General features: G+C 43.6%; 1 long non-coding RNA gene across 1 annotated transcript; it reads left to right on the top strand.

Annotated features, from left to right (window-relative positions):
* Positions 1-11,438: 11,438 nt before the first annotated feature.
* LOC123986487 lies at positions 11,439-25,737 on the top strand. The gene is made up of 3 exons (XR_006828889.1): positions 11,439-11,515; positions 25,040-25,115; positions 25,514-25,737. It is a non-coding gene; the product is annotated as an uncharacterized LOC123986487 (long non-coding RNA).
* The last annotated feature ends 337 nt before the right edge of the window (positions 25,738-26,074 follow it).

The following is a 26,074-nucleotide window of genomic DNA, read 5'->3' as shown; positions in this document are numbered from 1 at the left end:
TTTTATTTAGGCGAGTGAGGTAAATTGACATTAACGTTAGTTAACTTAAGTCTTAATTGACATACATAGCTATTTTAACCCAAACCATGATCTTTTCCTAACCTTAACCAAGTAGTTTTGTTGCCTAAACCCAACCAAGTACTTTCTGTGCCTAAACCTAACGAAACTGCAACGTTTCACGACTTTAATTATGCGCGTTTCAACATGGCAATGTATGGAAACGTTACGTTTTATCTTGAAAGTGTAACCGGATATTGCATATTTATTGTTGCTAAGCGTTGCTAACTTGACTGTGGATCCCTAAACGTCAATAATTGATGCAAAAGGGCTACCCAAGTCTTTAAAAAGCGACGACAAAGGGCCTTGACCATGCATCAGACATTTCACGAGTAGGGAGTGAGACTGTGTTGGTTATAAAGGGGTGGAGCACCGGTGCCCCCTTTCGTCCGGTGCACAAGCGCTGCATCAAAGTGCGTTTTTTACCCACCAAACACCAGGCTTCAGCTTCACCAAAAGGAATGTCAGTGTCACACTGAGTTAAATTTTATTTTGTAGCTTTTCTGTCAGATTTTGCCTCCCTTTCTTCCTCTGGTCAGTCCATATTAATATTAATGAGGGGCGTTTCACTGACCATTTATAGGCAACTTTGGGCGTTTGAAGGGTCGGACATGGAGCTCCCTCACATGCGCCACATTTCAAGTTAATTGTGATTTATAAAGGGAACATGCTTAGAACTGTGCGTACGCACGGTTTTATAAGTCTGAATATTTTTTGCCATACGCCATTTTTGGCTTTTGGGCGCATGTACACTTTTAGTGAGGTTTCTACGCACTGGTTTATAAATGAGACCCCAGATCTTTATCAGTGTCTGGTCAATGGCACTGACTGGAGAATCTAACATGTAACATGTTCTTGATGGTGGGGGAAACCGGAGCTCCCGGAGAAAACCCATGCAGACACAAGGAGAACATGCAAACTCCACACAGAAACAGTGCAAATTTGCTGTCCCCTCAAAATAACACATCACACAGCCATTAATCTCCCAAGTGAAAATGTGCAATTTGGGCCCAAAGTGTCTATATTTTGTGTGGCCACGATTATTTTCCAGCACTGCCTTAACCCTCTTGGGCATGGAGTTCACCAGAGCTTCACAGGTTGCCACTGGAGTCCTCTTTCACTCCTCAATGACCACATCACCGAGCTGGTGGAGGTTAGAGACCTTGCGCTCCTCCACCTTCTGTTTGAGGAATCCCCACAGATGCTCATTAGGGTTTAGGAGACATGCTTGGCCAGTCCATCACCTTTACCCTCAGCTTCTTTAGCAAGGCAACAGTCGTCTTGGGGGTGTGTTTGGGGTTGTTATCATGTTGGAATAATGCCCTGCAGCCCAGTCTCCATAGGGAAGGGATCATGCTCTGCTTCAGTATGTCACAGTACATGCTGGCATTCATGGTTCCCTCAATGAACTGTAGCTCCCCATAGCCGGCAGCACTCATGTAGCCCCAGACCAGGCAATAGCAATAACTTACACATCCAGCTGACACAGAGCAACATTCACATTTATTTGGAGTCATGTTTCTGGCCACCTGATGAACAGAAGTCCAGTTTTTCACACTCCTTTTAGTTTGGTTTCCACAAACTCCACAGGAAAATATCTGTCTGTTAAGCTGCTAAATACTTCAATATGTTCTCCAGCTAGTTGCTAACTTTGTCCAAACTTGGTTTGGCACTCGGCAGGTAGCGTGCAGTGCCATTTTGCCGAAAACTGCTGCCAGCTGTGTTAGAAAACGAGGTTGATCTTAACCCTAACCCTCAGAGTTGACTGATAATTCAATGTGGGTTTGTCACAATTTCCACTCACTGTATTTCTTCCAGCCATTTCAGCTGTCATATACTTTTGCTCAGCTGGCATGTAGACTCTACACTTGTGATCATGTGACCAAAGTGTGCACAAATTGGCTGATAAGGTCACAAGATGTGAAGTTAAGACATTAGGTCAAAACATTTTTGTCAGACAAAATATATAGTTTTGTAATTACGCTAAACAGACTCCTTAATATAAAGACTGGCTGTGCATGTAAAGGTGGCCTTTTGTTTGGTTGTTTTTTAATTTTTAAAGCTGCCTTGTGGAGTTTTTTTGTAAACAAACAAAAGTTATTTGCGTTCAGTGTTACTCACCAAAACGCACTGTGTGATAGTAATAGTAACAAAAAAAAATATCTCAATGTGACAAGTTGACAAACATACTGTTTGAATGCATGAATGAATAATGTTGTTTGATCACACGCTCCACAACTGCATGATCAAAAACTCAAATCATCTTTCCTCATATGTTATACCAATCCCAACTGACTCTGACCTAAATGAGTAGAAATACATTATGCCTTCAGTCAAACTAAACCTGAAATCTATAACGCTCTTAGATCTTTTTTTATCTCTCTGCTGTGTTGTTTTAGTCTTTCCTCCCTCTCTCTGTGCTCTCATCAGCGTCCACTCCTTGACACAAACAAACATGGCTGAGTTGATTGTTGGCAGCGGCGGCAAACAAAGTCCTGTGTTAACACGCTGGCTCGCACGTTGGCTCATCACGGACCGTTAATTCATTGACTGATGGCGTCGTTTAGTGCCGTCCATCCATCCACCAGCCATCCGTCACTGCTCTCTCCATCTGTCCTCATACTCTCTCCATCCTTCTTTACCTCCCTCTGTTCTCTGTCTTTCACTATGGAGGAGAGGAAACACTCGGGCAGTGGCAACACTGCCAATGCAACAGCACCAATATCCAATTTTTCTCCCACCTGCAACCTCCTCTACTCACCCTGCCACTATTATCCTCATCTCCATTCTGATGTATTTCTTTATCCTCCTCTGCTTCCACAGTGTGGATCATTCTTTCTATTTCTCACTTGTTACTCTTCCCTGCTGTTGGCCGGGCATCTCATAGAAGTGTAGAAAGCCACTCTGTCTGGCTGCGCTGCTGTCTTTGTGTACAACAAGCCTTCACCACGCTAATCTTTGGCTCGCACTCCATAGGGGCCTGCTAACAACACATGCCTGCTTGCATGCAACACCGCTGTGAATAGAGGAGATTACACTCACATTAACACTGCGAGCAAAGACACTGGCTGGCTGGCTGGCTGGCTGGCTGGCTGGCTGGCTTTCAGCACTTTCACCACAGCCAGCTTCTATCCCAAAGCTACAATATTCATATATGCTTTGTCACAAAAAGTGCTTACTATAGGTGAGAAGATGACAAGTGTTAAAAATGCTGAACATTCCCTTGTTGGCATTAATGTGTGGAGACGGTTGAGTCGTGTTTCACTTTTTTCTCCATTGTATATGTCAAGGAAATGAATGGAGTTAAGATGGTCGATAATGACCTTGCCAAGGGGTTTTGTTTTCAGTCTTGTTTGATTGTTTGTGAGTTACCAAGATGTCTTAAAATCAACAGATTGCTAACAGATTTGTGAAGCTGGGTGGAAAGTTAGGCCATAAATAGGGCTCATTTATTGAAGATTTTCTATTACCATAAAAAATTAGAGGCTTGCAGAGCATTAGCAGAAATATGAATGCCATCACATTTTATGTCTGGCTTGTTATATAAATATCTCCAAAATAAATCTGAACACACAAATATGTGACATGAAAATGTACTTGGTAGGCACATTTTGGACAAATGCCCTTTCAAAGATTGTAGTTTGGTCAGCACTCAATTCATTTATATTTATATGTTTATTTTCCCACTTCTGACCCAATCAGCTGACTGAAGGCTTCCACACTTCAACCAATCATATTTTGCCTCAACCTCTGTGTGCGAAGATTATGTTGTTTCTGTCAAACTTTAAACCTGTTCCTTTCACTTGCTGTCAGCTGCCACTTGGATCCCGGATCGATGCGACCCACCTCCACCCTCTTTCATCAGAACTAGCTGTCCAATGGGTCTTCATCGAGCTCATCAGGAATCCCACTCCACATCGGGTCCATCTATAGCTTCTGCTAAGATGTTCTTTAATCCTCATTGGGGGATTCAGGATTACATCATGATGGGGTCTAATCACCACAGAGTCCTCACATATGTTTTCAAATTTTAGTTTTTCAAAGTTTATATTGTGCTCACGACTGTATATCAGATATATTAATTTCATAACTCAGCACCTCTTTCAATTATTCTCTCTGACTGAAATACAGACAAACAACCATTCACACCTGTGGGCAATCGCCATTTAATCTTAGCTGCGACACGGTCCTCCCAAGAAGAACTACAGCATCAGTTGTTAATTTGGAATACTTGTGTAACCTGCATGTCTTTGGACTGTGGAAGGAAACACACGTAGACTCAAGTAGAACACATAAATTCTCCACAAAAAGGCCCCACGACCCTCTTGCTGTATGGCAGCATTGTAAACCACATATACTGTATACTTGTAATCCGATTTAGCTTTGCACTTTCCCCAAGATTATTTATTGAAAAGCAAAAAACTAATAAAAGATTTCAATCTTAAGAGAAAGACAGCAATCCCATGGTCTTTTCATAGCCAGGGTACCACAGCAAAGACTCAGGAGCCCCCTCATACAATCGTAATCCACCCTGGCACTTCTCATAATGGTCTTAATGTTTATGTTGTTCTGCAGCAGACAGCCTCACTAACTTTGTTACGGAAGGACCATCCATTACAGGACTGAGCTAGGCGTGATTATTTATGCACACTTAAGCCCGAGTGCGTCGCTGCGTAATTCACTGTAAGCAGGCTTCATTGGAATTGCAAATCAATGCCCCAGCACGCGTTACCTCAGCTCCCTTTGGAACTATCCCTCCATCTCTGAGCCACCATCTCCCTCCTTTTATTTACCCCCTTCTCCTCCCACCATGCTTCCCCCACTCCATCTCTATCTGCTCCCAGCCTGTATTGGGTAGTTTGTCTTCCAACTCCCGTCTGGCCTGCAAAGCCAGCCAGCACTTGTTCCTGGGCACTGGGCCAAGGCCAGTCTGGACAGGATGAGGAGGAAGGATGGAGGAAAGGGAAGATGGGGAGAAGTGAGGGGAGTGCAAAGGGCCACCACCCAAGCAGAGGATTCTGATCTTTGTGTTTTGTTTCTGCAACAGGTAGCGCGTAGCTACTTCTCTGATCTTTGCAGATGATGCCTGTTAGAGTCACTGCTAGTGACAGGAGGGGGTAGTGTGATATGATAAGTGGTGGGAGGGGGAGTGGAGGTTCCTTTAAGTGCTCTACTGGCATGCGGTCCCTTGTGGTTATGAATTGATGCAACATTTTTACAGTTAAAATGTCTGGACCAGAGTCTCTCTTTCTCCTCTTTGATCATTCTGTTTTATTGAAAAGACATTTTGCTTTCAAGGTCTCTTTTCCCATTTCAATGAGTGCGCAGGCTGCAGCGGAAAAAGCAAAAAATGCCAAAACTAAGGAGAAAGGGGAGAGGAGGAGGCGGATTTAAGGGCAGAACGGGGGAAGATACAAAAAGGGAAAAAGAAGAGAAAAGAGGTGTAGAAAGGGAAGATTTGCTGTGTTTTAAACAAGAGAGGAGTAGGAGGAGATGCAAAGAAGAACCTGGGGGAAACTGTCTCTCCTCCTCCCCTCTATCACTTTTTGAACTCTGGATCTCTGTCACCCTCCTCTCATCCTCTCTTCCTCTCCTCTAACAGAGTGTATCCTTCAGGCTTCTTCACTCCGATCTCCTCACCACCCGCTGTATTAGAGGAACCTTTTACTGCTGCCTCGGCCGAATCAGTCACACTCGCTTCCCTCGCTCTCTGCTTCTCTCACACACACACACACTCACACACACACACACATACATGGCCAGATTCTCCTCAGTCTTCCCCTCGTTTCTCAAACACTTTCTTCTCTCCCATTCTCCAGTTCCCATCTCTTTCTTCACACTACATTCTCTCCGATCTTTACAACATTCTTTTCCCGTCCTCTTTGTGACATGCCACTCTTTGGTTTACCTTACAGTTTTCCACATCTCTCTGTCTGTCCTCAGAACAAGCCGCTATCTCTCAGTTTATCCCTCCTTAACCTCTATTTACTCTTTCAATCCATCCTGGCCTGAAGACATATCCCTCATTTGTTATCACTCCCTTGCTTCCTCACTCTGTCTCTTCATACCTTCATACCTTCCACCCATCCTCTCCTCCCTTTCCGATTTTCTGCAATTTCCTGCTATTTCCGCCCATTCGTTCTCTCTCTCCTCGTGGCGCAGAGCGCCACCATATCCCTGACACTCTCTTACCCTCGTTTTTGGTTCCGTTTCTACCTCCACCGTCTTGTCTCTCCCCCCCTCCTCTCTGCTGTTATTCACTTTTTTCCTATCAGCAAGTCAGGCCTCGAGTCCCAGAGCCAAATGAGATTTTGAGGGCAAGGCCCGTGTGCCCCCCCCAGCCCCCACCCCTTCAGATTGGAGTCAGTTACTGTAGGCTGCATGCAGGTATAAACCATTTACGTTTCCCAGCACCTCTTACCAGCTGAACACTGAAAGGAGGGAGGGAAGATTCACTTTCTCTCTCATGTTTTTTTTTTCCCTCACACATTCCCTCTTGCATTTTTCTTGCATGGGGTGTTTGACTCACAAATACTGAGAAAAATGTATCCTGCCTGCTATTCACACTGAACGGACATTTCGCTTCCACTTCAATATTTTCTTGAATTCCTTCTATCCAAATAAAATATACTTTCAGAACAGTATCATCATTTACTTAGTTTATGGGCTGTCCTGATAGCGGAATGGTTAAGGCCACATACCTTTCCAGCCAGGGATCTTTGTTACATGTTGTACTTCACTCTATCTCCCCTCATGTGCTGTCTACCTCTACATGTATACTGTCTGCTTTCAAATAAAGGCAAAAATCCCCCCCCCCAAAATCTTGTACTTTATTTATTTAGTTTCCATCCATCCATCCATCCATCGTCAACTGCTTATGCTGCTTACAGGGTCGCAGGGGGGCTGGAGCCAATCCCAGTTGGCATCGGGTGAAAGGCGGGTTACACCCTGGACAAGGTCGCCAGTTATTTATTTAGTTTCTAAAATATTATTATTATACTTTAAAGATGCATTATTTCTTCTTCCTTGGCCACATAAGGGCCGCAGAACCACACAACATTGACATTATTTTGCATTATAAAGTCTTCTGGCTAATATGTTAGCAAACAGTTACTTATTTACACATCCAGGAAATATGGATCAACACTACCTTTCATTTGAACATATTTCCAGCCTCCTGACTAATGGAAGTCTGATACTGACTTTTTTTCCTCAGCTAGCTGCTAACCTGTCTGTTTTTAAGCGCTGGCAGGCAAGTGGCTGGCACATAAACAGTGGGTTTATCAGAGCTTTTTCACTGAAAACAGCTGTCTGCTGCTGCTGGAAATAAGGTTGAAAACAGTACAGTGCAACAATGATCTTTCAGCTCGTTGTTTTAGTATTAAAAGATGCTGATAATTACCTGTGGGTTCATCACATAAGCAACTCCTTGCACATTACACATTAATGCAATCCATTGTTAACATCAACATTGATTAGCAGCTGTAAAAATCAGCTTTTTCCAATTACCATTTTTGGGATGGTGTTGTGTAGGTATACGACTACTGTAAGTGACAAAATGTGTAAAAATGTGGGGGGGGGGTAGAAAATGTACTTAATTACTTACTTAAGTACTTAATTTCCTAAAACATCAAGAGCAAACATAAAGGGTTTCAGTCCCACAGGATCAAAGAGAAAGGGCTTCAGCTGCCGTTTAGGACCCATCAGTGTTGAGGCTGAGATACTAATTTCAACAACAGTCTCAGTGGACCACAATTCAAAACAGCCACTGCTTGCATGATTGTGTCATAATAATAATGAAATTATAATGTTATTGTGTTTGAACATGAAAGCATATGCCACTGTTTTCTTGAATGGAAATTACAAATACAGTACCATATTTGTATTCGCACACTGTGTTGGGTTTAATCCCTGGTCATTTGTCACTGCCACTCAGATGAGACCTAGGTCTGCTGCTATAGTTACGTGCACATCACTGCTAACCAGGGTCAAGACAATGTTATATACACTGTAGAGTTGGTCATGCAATCCTTTCTTTTGGTGACCTGATGAAAACTAATAAAAGTAAAATTGCCTGTGCCCTAAAATCTTTTTCAAGCATCTGTGTGGTGAAGAAGAACATTTACGCCTGACAGGGCTACAAGTCTTGTTCACTCTTTTCTTTCTTACAGAGTTAGAGCTGTGTAAAACCCAGTGGGGGAAGTGGGGTCACAGAGCCAGGTCAGATGGCAAACACAAGTTTTTCCAAGCCCATGCTTCTGTGCAAAAGAGGTATTTAGGTAACTTGAGGGACTGTCAGAACAACAAAAAGTGTGTGAATTTGTGTATGTCTGTGTGGGTGGCTATGTTAGTTGTAAGGGTTGCTCCCTGATTGGATCTTTTAGATCAGCATTGGTGGCGCCAGTCAAATGGTAGCTCTGGGTTCAATGGGCTCTAAATTGGTGGAGGGGAAATAGCAGTTAGCTCCCGCCTAGCTCCATCCAGCAGGATCCTGCCTTGAGTCAATCGAGGGCTAACTGTGCGTGACAGGCCATAGCAGAGGGCCGTTCAATGGGGAAAAATGGAGTGAGTATCCATATTGGCCTATTTAGGTCAGAAGGAATTCTGGGACAAGACAGCCTTTTTTCCTTCGCTGGATATTTATTCCTCTGTTTAAAACAGCAATCCTCGCTGTGCGCACCTGTATAAGTAACTGCAAGAGGTGCATCCACAGCTATTTTTGGTGGTTATTTATCAGACTTACACACAATCATGAATGTGCACAGATGGGCAGTGACATACTTCTTAAAAAGGTATCCATCTTTCCCCATTGTATTCGCCATCTCTAAAGCTAAGCTGAAGGCTATGATACATTGCAGTCACTGTTCACGAGAGCTTAAACCAGTGGCAGCTAGTGAAAAATATTTTAGGTGGGGCTATGCCATATACAGTTTCAGTAACTGTCCCAACACAAATTAACACAAACTGCAGGATCCCAGTGCTTTGTGAAATAGTCAGAAATTATTTAATGCCAATATTATATTATTATATTATATTAATATACAAAAACATAAAGGCCGATGTTAACTCTGCCTAGCATGGCCAGCTTCACCATATTACGTGTTTTAAAAAGCAATCATGTGAAGCAAAATAAGGTATTTAAATCATTGCATCCAGCTAGCCAAGGCTGAAAGCCTGTGTCAGTCTTGAGTTCCGCATTCATCTTGTCAACAACGTCACGTGTCCCTCTAACACCGACTGTCTGTTCTTGGGGCAGATCCTGGAGCGCCCTTCAGGCATCAGATTTGAGGACGCTGATTGGCTTAATTTTTGTTGCTATGGGCATATCTTGTGCCTGCTATTGGCTGCGCTGCTGTGCTGCCTGGGCGATCTCTCCAGCGCCCAAGAAGATATCAGTGAATGAGCAGGAAGCTAATTTCACACCCAAACATAATTATTTAGCCTATATCTCAACATGCAGCTCACTCACACTGCTCTTACTAAAACAATTTTAAAGTCAAGTTTGGGCTGTCAGGTTACTTTTGAAACTGAATATTTAAAACTTAAACTGCTGACGGGGTCGAAAGTAAAAATGTGCCACTTATGTTTAAAGTGAAATTATACAGCAGTCGTTCTACATTTGTGCAAAATACCACCTGGTATTGATAACCACACCTGTGAGTTAGTGACCCCAGCAAAAATATATCTCTGAAACCTTATCCTTCAAAATCTCCCCTACATCCTCTAAAGTGCTTGTTTTTGCCACTGACAGGCTCAGATTAGTGTTGTAGTACTCGAGACCGGTCTTGGTCTCAAGGCCACTTTTAGACCATTTTTTGATGGTCTTGGTCTCGTCTTGGACTCAACCGCATTTGTACTCAGTCTTGTCTCAGTCTTGGACAATGAGGACTTGGGATTTTATTTCAAGATCAGTCAAGACCATAACTCTGGGAATATCAATAAATTGCTTGTGCATTGTCTGATTTATTTGTTAACATCCTAACTTTGATTGGATGTAAATAGTTTTGTTTCAAATGCAACTAATAACCCTAATTAAAAATGTGTTGTTCCCGTTAACGACTGTCATCCCTCCCTGTGATGGTCAGCATGGAAAAGGAGTGTTGAATAAAGATGCTTACATTGATTTCAGCTCTTAGCGTTTGTGTGTGGGTGTTTTAATGGGAATGTGGATCTTTCAGATCAATTTGAGAAGTACCTATGATCTCGTTGCACATTTTATTGTGTGTCATGTAATGTGGGGAACTGGTCTTGGTCTTTACTCTGTCTCGCCCTCCTTCGGTCTTGGTCTCGACTTGGTCTAGGTTGACTACAACACTAGCTCAGATTGTTATTATAAGAGTCTGACACCATTATGGAAAGGATCCCTGCAGAGATGGACCAGAGTCAGATCCTTTTTTTTTTAACCAGAAACAGTCACAATATCGCTCTCGTTAACGCTCCCAGTCTTGACTGATGCTCAGATCCAACTATTTCCTTGTGAGCTCACAGACCACCAAAGAATATGAATACTGGTGAGCAAAGTCGAGTGCAAAATTATTTGTTAATGTCATCTGAACTTTGTTTTGACTTTTCCCTGCATGAAAGGTAAAATGTGGAAAGCTGACATATCCCCATAATCCAGTTTAATGAAGGAATTATCTATCATATGAAAACATAATGTTTTTCCTGGAAAGAAAACAAGCTGTATTTTTGCTTGTGTGCAGCTTGCTGCCAGAAGGTTTGGCCGGTTCATTGCACAGACCCGGTGAATGGAAGCTTTGACCGCACCCAGTATTTTCCCGGGTGGCCAACACAACCAATATATGAATGGGGTGGATCTCCCTGACACTGAGGCAACAATGTAGATGTACTTTACCACAGCTATGAAAATTGTCATGTGACCTTTATCTTGAGAGTCACTTGAGCTGTGAACGTAGCATCAACCTGTCAGTCGCATGTTAGAGTGTATTAGCATAATCTGTCACATTTTGCAGGCAGATGTATTTCTTCCATTGAACTGACACATCTGCCACGCTCTTTCTCCTACTTTTTGTTTCTTTCGTTGTCTCTCCATCTCTCTGAAAGGAGTAGACAGTTATTTTAAACTTATAACTAGGGTCTAGACGATACAACGATATCTAGTCAGTTAGTTGTTATATTCAATACAGCAGCTTCAGATGTTTTGATGTTATTACATATTAGATGAAGGAACGGTGTACATTTATCTTGACAGATATTTCTCTATCTGTATCACATTGTTTGTCTCTCTGTGTCTTTCTGTCTGTACCTCCCCTGACTTGGCCTCACGCCGTCTCCATTTCCCACCTCTCTGTTGCTCAACAGGGGGCTGATGCACAGAGCCGGACACAGTGGGATGCCAACTTTGCCTACTGCCAGCATAACTCATGGCACAGCAGGCCGGCCCTGTGCCACCTCATGCCAGGAGAGCAGATTAGAGGCACTTCACCTCACCCTGCTGGTACGCAAGCTTTACTTCACCTCAGCCCTCTGCAAGCGGTGCCAATCCAGCTGTGCCCAGCCCCCTTAAACACTCGGCTGGTGTGTGTGTGTGTGTGTGTGTGTGTGTGTGTGTGTGTGTGTGTGTGTGTGCGTGCGTGCATGCGTGCACTTGTGTGTATAAGGCTGATGCATAGACACAGGGTTAAGACCAACTTAACCATAACCATACATTCTACACTACTAAAGAGACCTCACAAGTATGCATGCTTTGTTACAGCTGACCCTGATTTCAGTGCAGAGTGTCTCTTGATTAAGAAGATGCTATTTTAGAAGCTTTTTGAACATCAGCGCTAGATTCTGGCTTAAAAATCATCAGTCCTAAAAATCTACAGAGCACTGGCTGAGCCCTCTTCTCGTCTTTTCAGAGAAAATGTAAGAGTGGATAATCACAACATGGATCGAGAGGCACTTACTATGATGTAAAGCACAACAACAAAGCATTTATGAGGGTAAGGTTAAGAGTTCATTAATGCATCAAAAGGTTAAAATGTATTTAATTACTTATAATACAATGCTTACTGAAAGAGTAATCATATTACGTAAAGGGGTTATATGTAGTTTTCAGTGGCCACTAGCAGTGCAGTTTTTAGATTGCAAACAGGTGTGTGCTCGTGCGCAATTCATGAGCAAGCAGAATCCAACACACCGGGACTCCGTGTGTGTGTGTGTGTGTGTGTGTGTGTGTGTGTGTGTGTGTGTGTGTGTGTGTGTACACAGAGTGGAGCAGAGTAGGTGACAGGGGAACTACTCGAGTTGAGACAATACATTACATAACGCTGAAATTCGGGAGATGCAGTTACTTAAACCAACAGTGAGTCAGGAAAGTACAAATCAGAATTGGAAAATTTTGAGTATCAAATATTCACCGCCTGCTGGTTTAAAAGGTGGCTCTGATAAGTTTGTAGCTTGCTCCTCTGCTGAGGGCAGCAGCTGTATTCAACTTAGAGTCACAGCAGTTGCAATAGATTTCAATGGCAACAAAAAAGTGTTGGAACTTTTTTCGTCGCAATGTATCAAAATGTCCATAGAAACTTCTCAAACCACTCCAGCAGCTTACTTCACTTCTCTGTATTACTCTGCATACCAACAGTGGAGATGTGGATTATGCAAAAAGTTTAAATGATCATTTTTGTGACAAAAGTTGTGTGAACATTCCAATGGAAACCTAGTATTCATGTTAAATGATGTTTTGACCTAGCAGTAGGCCCTGTAGTGGGTATCTGGCTGTCCCTTCATAAATCTATGGAGCCGTCTGGCCGGTGACACTATTCTGTAACCTTGACCTAATGTATATTTAAGGGACCTTCCAATAATATTGTCACCCAAGCAAAGAGTAGATACTCTGCTACTTAATCTACATTGTGATTAGGCTAGCCTTCCCTGGCTAGCACTGGCTTCACAGGTGACTTCATCTGAATGCCCTCAGTGGTCGAGCTGCTGGTCTTACAAACAACCACTGATTAGCAACCCCTCTGGTATCAGAAAGGTTTCCATGCATGTATTTTGATCTGTCTTATCGAAGGAAAAGAAAATGGTTTCATTGAGATCTGCCCGAAACTCTGTGTATTTTAAGAAAAGACTAAAGATAAGGAAGTCAACAACACAGTCGCTTAAGAGGAAGTGATTATTTGAGAAACTGTTGCTGTAATGACTGAGATCTATTTCAGCACAATCAAAGTAATAATTTATTTATGTATTTATTTATTTGGCCCACTGCTGTAGGTGAAACCAATGTGAGATTCACATTTTGAACAAAAAGCGCAGGGAGGCATCACATCGGCCGCGGTGGACAGGCACTGCTGTGGTGGCGGGGGTTCTTTTAAATTGGAGGGATGTTCACATGAATGTGTCTACAGACTGAAAATTTCCCTTTTGATGGCATCAGACACATTTAACCACATTGTCAAAGCATAGGGTCAGCCATGGGGGAAAAAAAGTTCTTGTCCTATTTTGAAACAAAAATGTTGAATATCAGCACAAAATATTAGATTCAAACTAAAAGTGCCAATTCTGTTGAAGTATACATACACATCTCCCACTCCTAATCTCTGTGATGGCTCGGTATATACTTTGTAACATGTTAAGGAAATCATGCCCCCTGGTAAATTTCACAGTTTCACAGCGCAACACTGAGATTAGGCCCTGTACTTCCTAGAGAAACGTTTGATTACTAGAGGAAAGCTGGGAAAAAAACAGGAAATTGAGTGCTTACCGTTTTCCCATCCACTGGCAGTTTGCTTAATCACACCTGGGACACTGGCTGGCCAACGGAGCAACGTTATTAACAGTCACCAAACACCCTTCGTTTATTAAGTTATCCCTTCGGAATACATTTCTGTCTCTTTATTTAGTTTTTACCCTCTCTCTATGTATTTAATGAGCTGTAGAGAGCAATAAAAGCGATGGACAGAGGGAGAGGGAGGCGACGTGAGGCTGGCAACGGAGATAGAACAGGTGAATAGAGGTGAGGAGATAAACAAATGGGAGGATGCATCGAGAAAGACAGATACAGGGAGGTAGAAGCAAAGACGACAGCAAAGCGGGGGTGTTGAGGATGAGCAGTGGAGACGGGTGGAGGGAGAGTGACTTATCCAGACTTTCTCCTTCTGTTCAATGTACCGCTGCCACTCGGCTGGAAAGAGAGGTGATGTAAAAACTAGAAAAGAAAATGAGAAAAACAAAAGGAGAGGAAATGAAAGCACGGATCCAAAAAAGAAAGACAGTGACTAAATTAAGAGATAAGAGAAGATACCAGGTGACAAGTGAATTAGTGGTCGGATACAGAGGTGGTAGATGAGGAAGGAGAGAGTGATAAAGGAGACAAGAGGTGTGAGGTTTATTAGAGTGGAGGGGTGGAATTATTCCTCACCAACAAGTAATGAGAACTCTGGAGAGATGGAGGGATTGGGAAAGAAATACAAAAAGAGAGGCTGGCAAGGTTTTGAGAGTTGTCTACAAGATTATCATTTGAATCATGGTTAGAGATAAGACTAAGAAGAAGGGAGATTTATGGAAGTTGGCCATTACATTAAATTACATTTAGTCATTTGTAAATTTGTAAATGTCAGTCGCTTTTACATTACATTCGAGGAACAACACACAAGCATCAATAAAGCATCTATACAGTAAGGGCCTGATTTACCAAAGGTTTGTGTGAGTAAAATCGTGTGCAAACTTGATATCACCAGCAAATTAGCACGTAAGCTGATCCACTAACTAACTGTCTTTCAAAAGCGCAAAATAGCACCTGTTGTTCATTTAGTACTTTTGCCTTAATGAATATGCAATTTAGGGCATAACATACATTACATACATTTATTTACTACATGCAATATGATCTACCAAGCCTAAACGCAATTTCATGTGAGTGCAACAGCCTCTGTATTTAATACGTTTGAACAGAAGGTGCAAACCATTGCGCAGAGATGGCTTCTGTTATTGTTACCAGAAGGTTACACAGCCGTAAAGAAAGAAAATGTAGAGAAATTAACATTAGATAATATTATTCTATATCCAATGTATTGAAATACAATTATTTTATTTTATTTATTCGATGAACTACATGAATAGAATTTTTTTTTGTATTTTCATTTAGCTTTGGCAATACTGTTGTATTAACATTCATGAGGGAATGGGGCGTTGGGGCGTACAGGGACAGAGAGAGGAGATTGCGGAGCGACCGGGCACGGTGCGGACGGTCGGTGATTTTTCCCTCTGGCTGGATGAAGCCCGATCGACACATAATAAATGTTTATACTAAAAGCGCTGCGTGGGTGTAAAAGATTAATTGAAAAGATAAAAATTAAACTGAAAAAAAACCTTTTTATTTTTAACAATAGTAAATACTGTAATACAGATTATCTGCATTAGAAACAAAGAACAAAGAATACATTTTTTCGATCAGCGGAAAGGATAGGTAGAGTTGTGTATTGTCTGCGTTGCAGTGGTAAGCAGAGCCATGTGAGCACAGGATCGGCCCCAGTGAGGTGGTGTAAATTGAGAAGAGAAGGGTCCCTACAACCGAGCCTTGTGGCACCTCTGTAGAGAGGCAGTGAGAGGAGGACAATTGTATTTGCCACGACATATTGTAGGAAGCCCACAGAGGTAGGATTAGAACCACTGGAGTGCTTTACCGGAGATGCCCATCGCCGAGAGAGTGGATAGCAGCATCCTGTGGTCAAGCGGGATAAGAACTGAGGACTGGGCTGCAGCTTTAGCTGACCTTAGGGCTTCTGTCACAGATAACAGAGCCGTTTCAGTGGAGTGGCCACTTTTAAAACCATACTGATATGGATCTAGAAGGTTTTTCTATGACAGGAATTCTGAGACCTGCTAGAAGACCGCCCGTTCGATAGCTTTGGATAGAAATGGTAGAAGTGAAATTGGCCGATTCTCAACTTGAGTAGGGTTGAGGGAGGGCTTTTTCAGTAGGGGTGTAACCCGAGGCCTTTTGAAAAAGGTTGGTAAGGTTCCCGAACCCAGAGAAGTATTTATCACATACAAAAGTATTGGAACGGTAAGGCAAATTCCTTTGTTTTTGTTGTTCACTGAAGACATTTGGGTTTAAGATCAAAAGATGAGTATGAGACAAGAGCTCAGAATTTCAGCTCTCATTTCCTGTATTCACACTATCACACACATCTAGATGTGTTAAACAACTTGGGACATATCACCGTTTGTATCAGACCACAGCATTCTTAGGTGAGCAAAAGTAAGGGAACAAATATAAAGCATAACCCTTGCTTGCAATAACTGCCTCAAGCCTGCGACCCATCAACATCACCAAACTGTTGTATTCTTCATTTGTGATGATGCATAAGTGATTGCCAGCACCACGGTAGGAGATATGGCTTGGAGGAGATTTGTACGGCTCGGGTCCAGTGGGCATGTAGTTGGGTGGCTACAGGTCAGGAGTTCTGATACCTTGCTGTCTGTCAGGAGTAAACGAGGAGAGTGAAGTGTCATTGACCTGGGAAGACAGAGGAAAAGATGTAGTAGGACTGCTACATGTTAGACTTGGTGTCGAGCCTTTTGCAAGCCTTTGCCATTGTCCGAGGGAGAAGGAGAGACATGTATAAGGACTGTTACGTGGTAGGTTTTTCCTGTGCTGTGCTCACATAGTGGGAGGTGACCGGAGCGGGAGAACACCGGTTAATTTTGATTGATTTAGAGAACTAGCTAGTTATAGCCACCGCTTTGCCTGTGAAGAAGGCAGCAAAGGTATCAGCAGATTTTGTGGGAGGAGGAGGACGCCAAGAAGGAGGAAGTGGAAAGTAATTTCCTTGAGTCAGTGGCACTGCTAATTTTGTCATTATAGAACACAGTTTTGGCAGCACTGATGCTGGTTGGTCCCTTTTGCATGTGCTATAGACGTGAGGAATGGTATGGGCCAAAACACATGCACAAGAACATGATCACTGGTCCATCTTTGGTTGGTTCCATCATTTGTTCCATCTTTGGTGCTTCCTATGATGTTTGTCCATTGCACTTGACTGTGAGAGTTTTCCTTCTCTCCGTTGTTGAAGTTTGAATTTCTCTGTCACTGTTTACTTTTTTATTTCACCAATGGTGACTATCACTGATCATCACCTTTTCTTTGGATTCTTTTCAGGATATTCTGAATTTTCTGAGCTTTTTAGCTTGTGTTACTGAAAATTTTTTTTTAAATAAATCTCCTCTTTGTGTGTAGTAAGCATTTGTGTGTATGCATCATTTTCTAATGCTGCATCTTCTACACCTCATTCTGGTGCACCAATCTGTAATGTGCTCTTTACTGCCCCCTGTGTTCAGAGAGTAGAAAACACTCACTACACTGGCCACTCAAGGCACTAATGCGGTCATTCCACACTCAAAAACAAACACAAGCCACACACAGGTGAGACTGGGGGCGGGTTCACATTGAACTTGTTACCCCCTCGGTGCGGTTCGTTTGGTTTGATGTGATTGCTGGACTTGAACTCTGGTGCAGACCAAACAGCCGCACTCTGCCACACTCTGGTCCACCTCGAAGTGGGTGGAGCGGTTCATTTCACTGTTTGTCAAATTACCTTGGTGTTTGGAACATACAATAAACACCATCCATCCATCCATCTTCATCCGCTTATCCGGGATTGGGTCGCGGGGGGCGCAGCTCCAGCAGGGAACCCCAAACTTCTCTTTCCCGAGCCACATTAACAACCTCTGACTGGGGGATCCCGAGGCGTTCCCAGGCCAGTGTGGAGATTTAATCTCTCCACCTAGTCCTGGGTCTTCCCCGAGGCCTCCTCCCAGCTGGACGTGCCTGGAACACCTCCCTAGGGAGGCGTCCAAGAGGCATCCTTACCAGATGCCCAAACCACCTCAATTGGCTCCTTTCAACGCAAAGGAGCAGCGGCTCTACTCTGAGCTCCTCGCGGATGGCCGGGCTTCTCACCCTATCTCTAAGGGAGACACCAGCCACCCGCCTGAGGAAACCCATTTCGGCCGCTTGTACCCGCGATCTCGTTCTTTCGGCCATGACCCAGCCTTCATGACCATAGGTGAGGGTAGGAGCGAAAATCGACCGGTAGATCAAGAGTTTTGCCTTACGGCTCAGCTTTCTTTTCGCCACAAAGCAAGTGCATTACCGCCCCCGCTGCTCCGGCCAGTCTCCTGCTCCAGTCTCCCCTCACTCGTGAACATGACACCGAGGTACTTGAACTCCTTCACTTGGGGTAAGGACTCATTCCCTACCTGGAGTTGGCACTCCACCAGTTTCCTGCTGAGAACCATGGCCACAGATTTAGAGGTGCTAATCCTCATCCCAACCGCTTCGCACTCGGCTGCGAACCAATCCAGTGAGAGCTGAAGGTCATGGACCGATGATGCCATCAGGACCACATCATCCGCTAAAAGCAGTGATGAGATCCCAAGCCCCCCGAACCGCAGCCCCTCCTCGCCACGACTACGCCTCGATATCCTGTCCATGAATATCACAAACAGGATAGGTGACAAAGCGCAGCCCTGGCGAAGGCCAATCTTCACCTGGAAAGAGTCCGACTTACTGCCCAGTACTCGGACACAGCTCTCACTTTGGATGTACAGGGATTGGATAGCCCTGGGAAGGGCCCCCCTCACCCCATACTCCCGCAGCACCTCCCACAGTAACCCGGTCATACGCCTTCTCCAGATCTACAAAGCATATGTAGACTGGACGGGCATACTCCCAAGCCCACTCCAGGATCCTTGTGAGAGTAAAGAGCTGGTCAGTTGTTCCACGACCGGGACTAAAACCGCATTGTTCCTCTTCAATCTGAGGTTCGACAATCGGCCGAACCCTCCGTTCCAGCACCCTGGAGTAGTTTTTACCGGGGAGGCTGAGAAGTGTGATACCCCTGTAATTGGCACACACTCTCTGGTCCCCCTTTTTGAACAGGGGAACCACCACCCGAGTCTGCCACTCCTTGATGTTGATCAGTTGACAGCTCTGCCCCTCTCTTCACCAGAGTGTCCGAAACATGCGGCCTCAAATCAGATGAAACGATTACAAAATCGATCATTGATCTTTGGCCTAGGGTGCTCTGGTACCATGCACACTTATGAGCATCCTTATGCTCGAACATGGTGTTCGTTATAGACAATCCATGACTAGCACAGAAGTCTAACAACAAACACCCACTCGGGTTCAGATCAGGGGGGCCGTTTCTCCCAATCACGCCTTTCCAGGTATCTCCATCATTGCCCACATGCGCGTTGAAGTCTCCCAGCAGAACTATGGAGTCCCCTACTGGAGCCCCATACAGAACTCCATTCAGGGTCTCCAAGAAAGCCAAATACTCTAAACTGCTATTTGGTGCATATGCACAAACAACAGTCAGAGTTTTCCCCCCAGTACCCAAAGGCGTAGGGAGGCGACCCTCTCGTTCACCGGAGTAAACTCCAACGTAGCGGTGCTCAGCCGGGGACTTGTGAGTATCCCCACACCCGCCTTGCGCCTCACACCTTGAGCAACTCCAGAGAAGAATAGTGTCCATCCCCTATCAAGGAGTACGGTTCCAGAACCGAGACTGTGCTTGGAGGTCAGCCCCACCAGATCTAATTGGTAGCGCTCCATCTCCCGCACAAGTTCCGGCTCCTTCCCCCACAGAGAGTTGACGTTCCACGTCCCCAGAGCCAGCCTCTGCCGCCCGGGTCTGGTCCGTCGAGGTCCCTGACCTTCACTGCCACCCATGTTGCAGCACACTCGACCCCTGCGGATCTTCTGATGGATGGTGGGTCCAAAGGATGGAGAGGGGGGTGCCACGTTGCTTCTTCTGGCTGAGCCCGGCCGAGCTCCGTGGCAAACCCAGCCACCAGGCGCTCGCCGACGAGCCCTCCCTCTGGGCCTGGCTGCAGACGGGGGCCCCGGGCTTCCTACAGGCAGGGTCTCTCCTCCTCTTCCTCGATTTGTCATCAAGGGTCTTTGTGAACCATTCTCAGTCTGGCCCCTCACCTGGAACCACTTTGCCTTGGGAGACCCTACCAGGAGCACTAGGCTCCCGACAACACAGCCTCCAGGTTCACCGGGGCACACACACCTCTCCACCACGATATGGTGATTGTTCCCGGAGAGGACAATAAACACATTAATAGGAAATACAAACAAAGGCAAATGCTGCACCTGTCAAGAACAGAAGGTGGGGAGTTAAGATATAGAATAGAAAAATTACAATAAAAAAAAAAAATACCATAACAATAAATACAGTATCTCACAAAAATGAGTACAGCCCTCACATTTTTGTAAATATTTGATTATATCTTTTCATGTGACAACTTTCATTGTTATGCAGATGATGAAGTTATATCTATCAATCAAGCCAGATGAAACTCATCAGTTAGCTAAACTTCAAATGTGCCTTCAGGATGTTAAAACCTGGATGAACTGTAATTTTCTAATGTTAAACTCAGATAAAACTGAAGTTATTGTTCTAGGGCCCAAGCACCTCGTGATGCATTATCTAAAGATATATTTTCACGTGATGGCATTTCCCTGGCCTCCAGCACCACTGTGAGGAATCTTGGAGTTATCTTTGATCAGGACATGTCTTTTAAGTCTCACATTAAGCAAATTTCAAGGAACGCCTTTTTTCACCTACGTAATATTGCGAAAATTAGGAACATCCTGTCTGAAAATGATGTAGAAAAACTAGTCCATGCATTTGTTGTTTGTCGCCTAGTGCTTGCTCTTGGTGGGAACTGTTGGGTTTCTGTAAATATCATCACAGATTACGGTCTAGACCTGCTCTTTTATGAAAAGCACTCACAGATAACTGTTGTTGTGATTTGGCGCTATATAAATAAAACTGAATTGAACACTGAAGAAATGACATGTTGCTACAATTTAAAGTAAGGAGTGTACAGCTTGTATAACAGTGTAAATTTGCTGTCCCCTCAAAATAACACATCACACAGCCTTTAAGCTGATGATACACAGAGCAACTTTTAGAGCAATCGTGCAGGGCAACGTTGCCGTCAATGGTAATGAGTAAAGATTACATTCCGTAATCTCCCTCCCCCACCACTCCACCACCTGCTCCGCACCGCCGCTATCCGTTCAAAACATAGTCGGACTTAGCAACTAGCCACTAGCAACATTTCCCAGCAATATTGCTCTAAAAGTTGCCCCGTGTATCATCAGCTTTAATGTCTAACCCACTGGCAACAAAGTGAGTACACCCCTAAGTGAAAATATTCAAATTGGGCCCAAAGTGTCAATATTTTGTGTGGCCAACATTATTTTCTAGCACTGCCATAACCCTCTTGGGCATGGAGTTCACTAGAGCTTGTCAACAAAGACAGGACATACCACAAACTACATATTCAACCTAAAGCATCATCATCCAATAAAGTATGCAGAGTGCATGTAAGAATCACACGTGCTGTTTCTGTTGGTAAAAGACATGGTACCCTGGGGGAAGTGGAGGGCTTTTAAGCAAAGAACATAAATTACCCAAGATATGATCTCCCTGACTACAAACATTTCCCACTGCAGGATTTGCAGCTCATAATTCTGTGTAATTTTTCAGATTTTGAAGCTTTTACTTCGACACTTAAGGGAATCTTTAAGCTTAACAGAAACAGTTAATTTATTAATTATTAATTTATACCACATGTCAAATATCAACTCATATGAAAACATTTTCAAGATAATATATTTCTTTAATTATCTCCCAGTATTAGAAAATGTTGATTATTTCTAAATGCCTCAGGTTGTGATCGCTCTATTGTATTGGTTCATCACAACACAACAACAACGTCACCTTTCTTTGGTCCCCCCCCCCCCCCCCCCCCCCCTTTTTTATCACTTTCCTTCATCACCATTTTTCCACATTGTTCCTATCTTCCCCATCATCCCTTCCCCCTACTCGGCCAGGTTTTGCTCTGCATTACGAAAAGATTTGAAGACATACACAGCGAGAGGTGAACACACACCATGCAAACACATCACACACACACACACACTTCTCTCTTTCAATTACATTTACAAATTTAGAAAGAATCAGTGAGCGCACAAACACACACACACACACACCACTCACGCATTGTTTAATCAGAGCAGACCTACAGGCAGAAGTCGACACTGAACCAGTATGACTAATGTTTTTTCATTACGTAGCCAGAGCTCAGCTACTTTGTTTTCAGTCAAGGTGGCTAAGACTTGGTTTAATGATTGACCGGATGAGTGTGCAAAGTGTTTAAATGAACTTAGGGAACCCTAATTATACAGTATGTGCTGAAGAGATGCCTCTTGTTATTTTTTGCCCATGCCCAAGTCACTTTTGCATTTTCCTGTTTGTGTTTCGGCTTCATCTGAAAACTGCTACTGTTAAGTAAATTAGACTGATAACAGAAATTAGCAGCTTTTTTAAGATGCATTTTTTTCACAACTATTACTGTATTTCAATGAGATTTTGTACATTCACCTTTAAGCAACGTTTTCACTTCAGGACACATGAACGGAAGGACATCTTCCGTGTTTTGTGGTTGCTGCTGCTATGTAGCAAACACAGTTTACTTTTGTTTCAGTCCCACACCTACTCCCTCTCTCTGTACTCTCTCTCTTTATCCTTTCTCTCTATCATCACTTTCTCACTCTCACTCTAACTCTCACTCTCTTACTATGTCTGGTTTCCTGGACAAATTCCTGCATAGAAAAGGGTTATTACACCTACACATTTTGCCTCTAATGACTTGCTAACTCACATATGCATACAGCACATTTACATCCAAGAGCAGTCTATATACAGTATAAAAGCCTTGCGTGTATATGTGTGTTTTCTTTAATCATTGTGTGCATTTAGTTATTGTCTGTGTGTGTGTGTGTGTGTGTGTGTGTGTGTGTGTGTGTGAGAGAGAGAGAGAGAGAGTCAGACCGCCCTTTCAAAGTGCAAATTAATGTTGTTTATTGATCTACAATGTAAATAGGAAAGTGTGTTTGTCTTGTGTGTGTGTGTGAGACGCAGCTTGTGTTTAACAAGCAACAGAATGTGTACCTCTCTACTGTGTTGTGTTACTCAGGGGTCTTTCATCCACTTGCTTCTTTATTCTCAGTTAGCAGTCACTCCAACATGCTCACTGGGAAAATCACAAAATCCCTTTTTGCAAGGTTTAATTTGACACTAATATTTTCATATTGCTTATATTGTGTGCTAATCTTGACACGCCCATCTCAGTCAGGGGAATGAATGAAGTCTCTTTCACATCAGATTGTTTTTTTCCCTTTCAGTCTCTGAGTTTAATCTGTTTGCAGTCATGCGTACACCTCATTGTCTTTAAGCGCACGGGAGCAGAATGACACAAACTTCATGGCCAGTAGACACAGAGTCGATGCCCACTCTAGAAGCTCACGTAGCTGAACACTTTTCTGTGTGTTTTCTCTCCCTTTCTCCCTCTCTCCCCCACCCACCTCCCATTCCCCTGCTCCTATTCATCTCATTTCCACGCCTCCCTCTCTTTTTGACTCCTCCGTGAACCGTGAGGAAAACACTCGCTTACTCGTTTCACGCCAGCAACGCTCCTGCCAGCCTCGCTGCTTTTTCCAAGCATTAGCCGGAACTCGCTGCTTTTACAGTTGCACACACAGAAACGCAAACGGGAGCATACGCATGGATGTGGTTCACTGCACTTATTCAAACTCATTTGAAATGAAATCATTCATTGTTATTTGAATAATTGCACGATTTCTTCTTTGAAATGAATTAACTTTCATATTTTGAGGAGAGAAAGCATATAAAACCTTTACCAAATCAGCCAGCCATCACACACACCAGCATTGTTAACCCTACCCTCAGTCAGCCCTGTTTACAGAGAAACTGGTGTAATTATCGAGTTTTACGGCTGTGATTACCACAGGCAATGACTTGAGGTTGCAATATGAGTACATCTATTCCCTTTCTCTCCTCTTGTCTCGCTCTATGGGCCTCCTCTATTCTCCTCGATCGATCTTGTTTGGGACACAGTGTGGGCCGAGGCCGGCTTTGAAGCTACATCAACTAAATGACTGGCCATTCTTACTTCTTACATTAGCCATGGAATCAAAGGCAACCCCCTGCTGTGTAAATGGGCCGACACACATACACATCTGGACACACATGCGTGGATTGGCAGAGAGGTCCAAACAGGACTAAACACAGTGGCAGTTAATACGCCATCCCACTGGGCGAGTGATATTGGAATTGACTGGGTGTGACAGGGCAGTCGCCATTCCCTCAACAACTCTGTGTGTGTGTGTGTGTGTGTGTGAGAGAGAGTGTTTTCTGATGGGCATCCATTGTGCACAAGTGTATCTTTTGAAGGGTTGTCAATTTGTGGAAATATATATGTGTGATACATGTCAGGGTTTGCAAATGTTCATGGGTCTGTTTGTGCATGGTCTCTGGTCAGCATGTTTGAGTGTGTGTGTGTGTGTGTGTGTGTGTGTGACAGGTGGGGTGCAGCGAGTGCCATTTTAATTTTAATGATGAAGTCAGTGGAGTAGAGATAGTTCTAATTTGCTTTGGCCTCCCCAGTGGCCCGGCATAATGGACTGAAAATGGACTGCGAATTAAAGTTAGGGCCGTCCAAACACAGCCAGGTGGACTGGTCTGTAAAAGCCTCACACAGTCATACACAGCACTTACTAATCTGAACAGCACTGCATGAGCTGAATCACACCATCAACAAGGATAGATGAGATACAATTGTTGATATCTTGCATTAGTTGCGGTCATAATGGGCCAGCTGTTTACCCTTGTTATGGGAGTTTGACCATCCAGTCTACATGTGCTTTGCGGATGTGGAGAAGGCTTATGACAGGGTCCTACTGGGAATCCTGTGTGGGTAATATGGGGTACCGAGGCCATTTCTACGAGCCATTTGGTCTTTGAATAATCAAAGTGAGAGCTCCATCCGTATTCTCAAGAACAAAGTAAAACATGTTTTAAGTGTGTGTTGGACTCCGATAAGGTTGCCCCTTGTCTCTAATCCTGTTTGTGATATTCATGGCTAGGATCTCAAGGCGCAGCCCAGGTGAGGAGAGTGTCCAGTTTGGGAACCTCCGAATTAGGATCTCTGCATCAGCCAAGGTACAGAAAAGACCAAATTTCAGCTATGGTGTATAGGTGGCAAAAGGCTGTGCTGATCAAAAAGGGGGGGGGGGCATTTTAATTTTAAACGTCACCATGGTAGACATTGTCTACCGTCTATGGTGACGTTATTAACTGTGTGACCCCAGTTAATAACGTCACCATGGTAGACAATGTCTCCATAATGTAAGGCACACTTTAGGTTGCAGATGTTGCACCAGAATAAATCATGGAGCAAACTCTAAATTCAAATTAAAGTAAAAATATTTATTTTTTATTTCAAATTCTGGTTTTGTTATATGCTATAATTAGTTAGATTAAGTACTTTATTTTCTAGATCATTTTGTTGGTTTATTTTGGAAGGGTTTTATTAATTCTGTTATTTGTGCCCCTGTTAGGTGCTGGTGGCCAAAGGCAGGGCAAGCTGGGGCCCACAGGCGGGTGTATGTGAGGGGTGACCCGAGCTGTATTTCTTTATTTGGGGGGATACCCCACTTGGCAGCCCTCTCACCCCTGTTGGTAAACCCCAGCCCTATGTTAACCATGCCGTTCTTAAAAAGACTTTTTAAAGATTGTTTGTCATTTAGTATAGGACATCTATTGTAACGTGTCAGTTTCCCATTCTTGCCACACTAGGACCAAAAATGCTTTATTGTTGAAGACTGAATAGGCTTATAACAGGTACATACATACATACATCCACTTGATCTTTAAATTGTTGGTGTATTTGTTGTACTCTACTACTTGTGTAAGTATGATGAATATGACTTCAGTTTGGATAAATCTGTTTTTATTGCGAATGCCATAAACGATTTTAAAATGTTGATAACTCATCCTGCACTTGGGGGCGTGTATTAATTTAGCGTCCAATGAAAAGCCACTGGAGTGTGATGTTTCTGGGGGCCAACGGGGCTCAGTTATTACTGTACAAAAACACATCTTTATTAACTGATTTTGGT

The sequence above is a fragment of the Micropterus dolomieu genome, linkage group LG17 (assembly GCF_021292245.1).
Source record: "Micropterus dolomieu isolate WLL.071019.BEF.003 ecotype Adirondacks linkage group LG17, ASM2129224v1, whole genome shotgun sequence".
Lineage (NCBI taxonomy): Eukaryota > Metazoa > Chordata > Actinopteri > Centrarchiformes > Centrarchidae > Micropterus > Micropterus dolomieu.
Note: the sequence above shows the minus strand (reverse complement) of the source record. Positions and strands in the feature narration are given on the sequence as shown.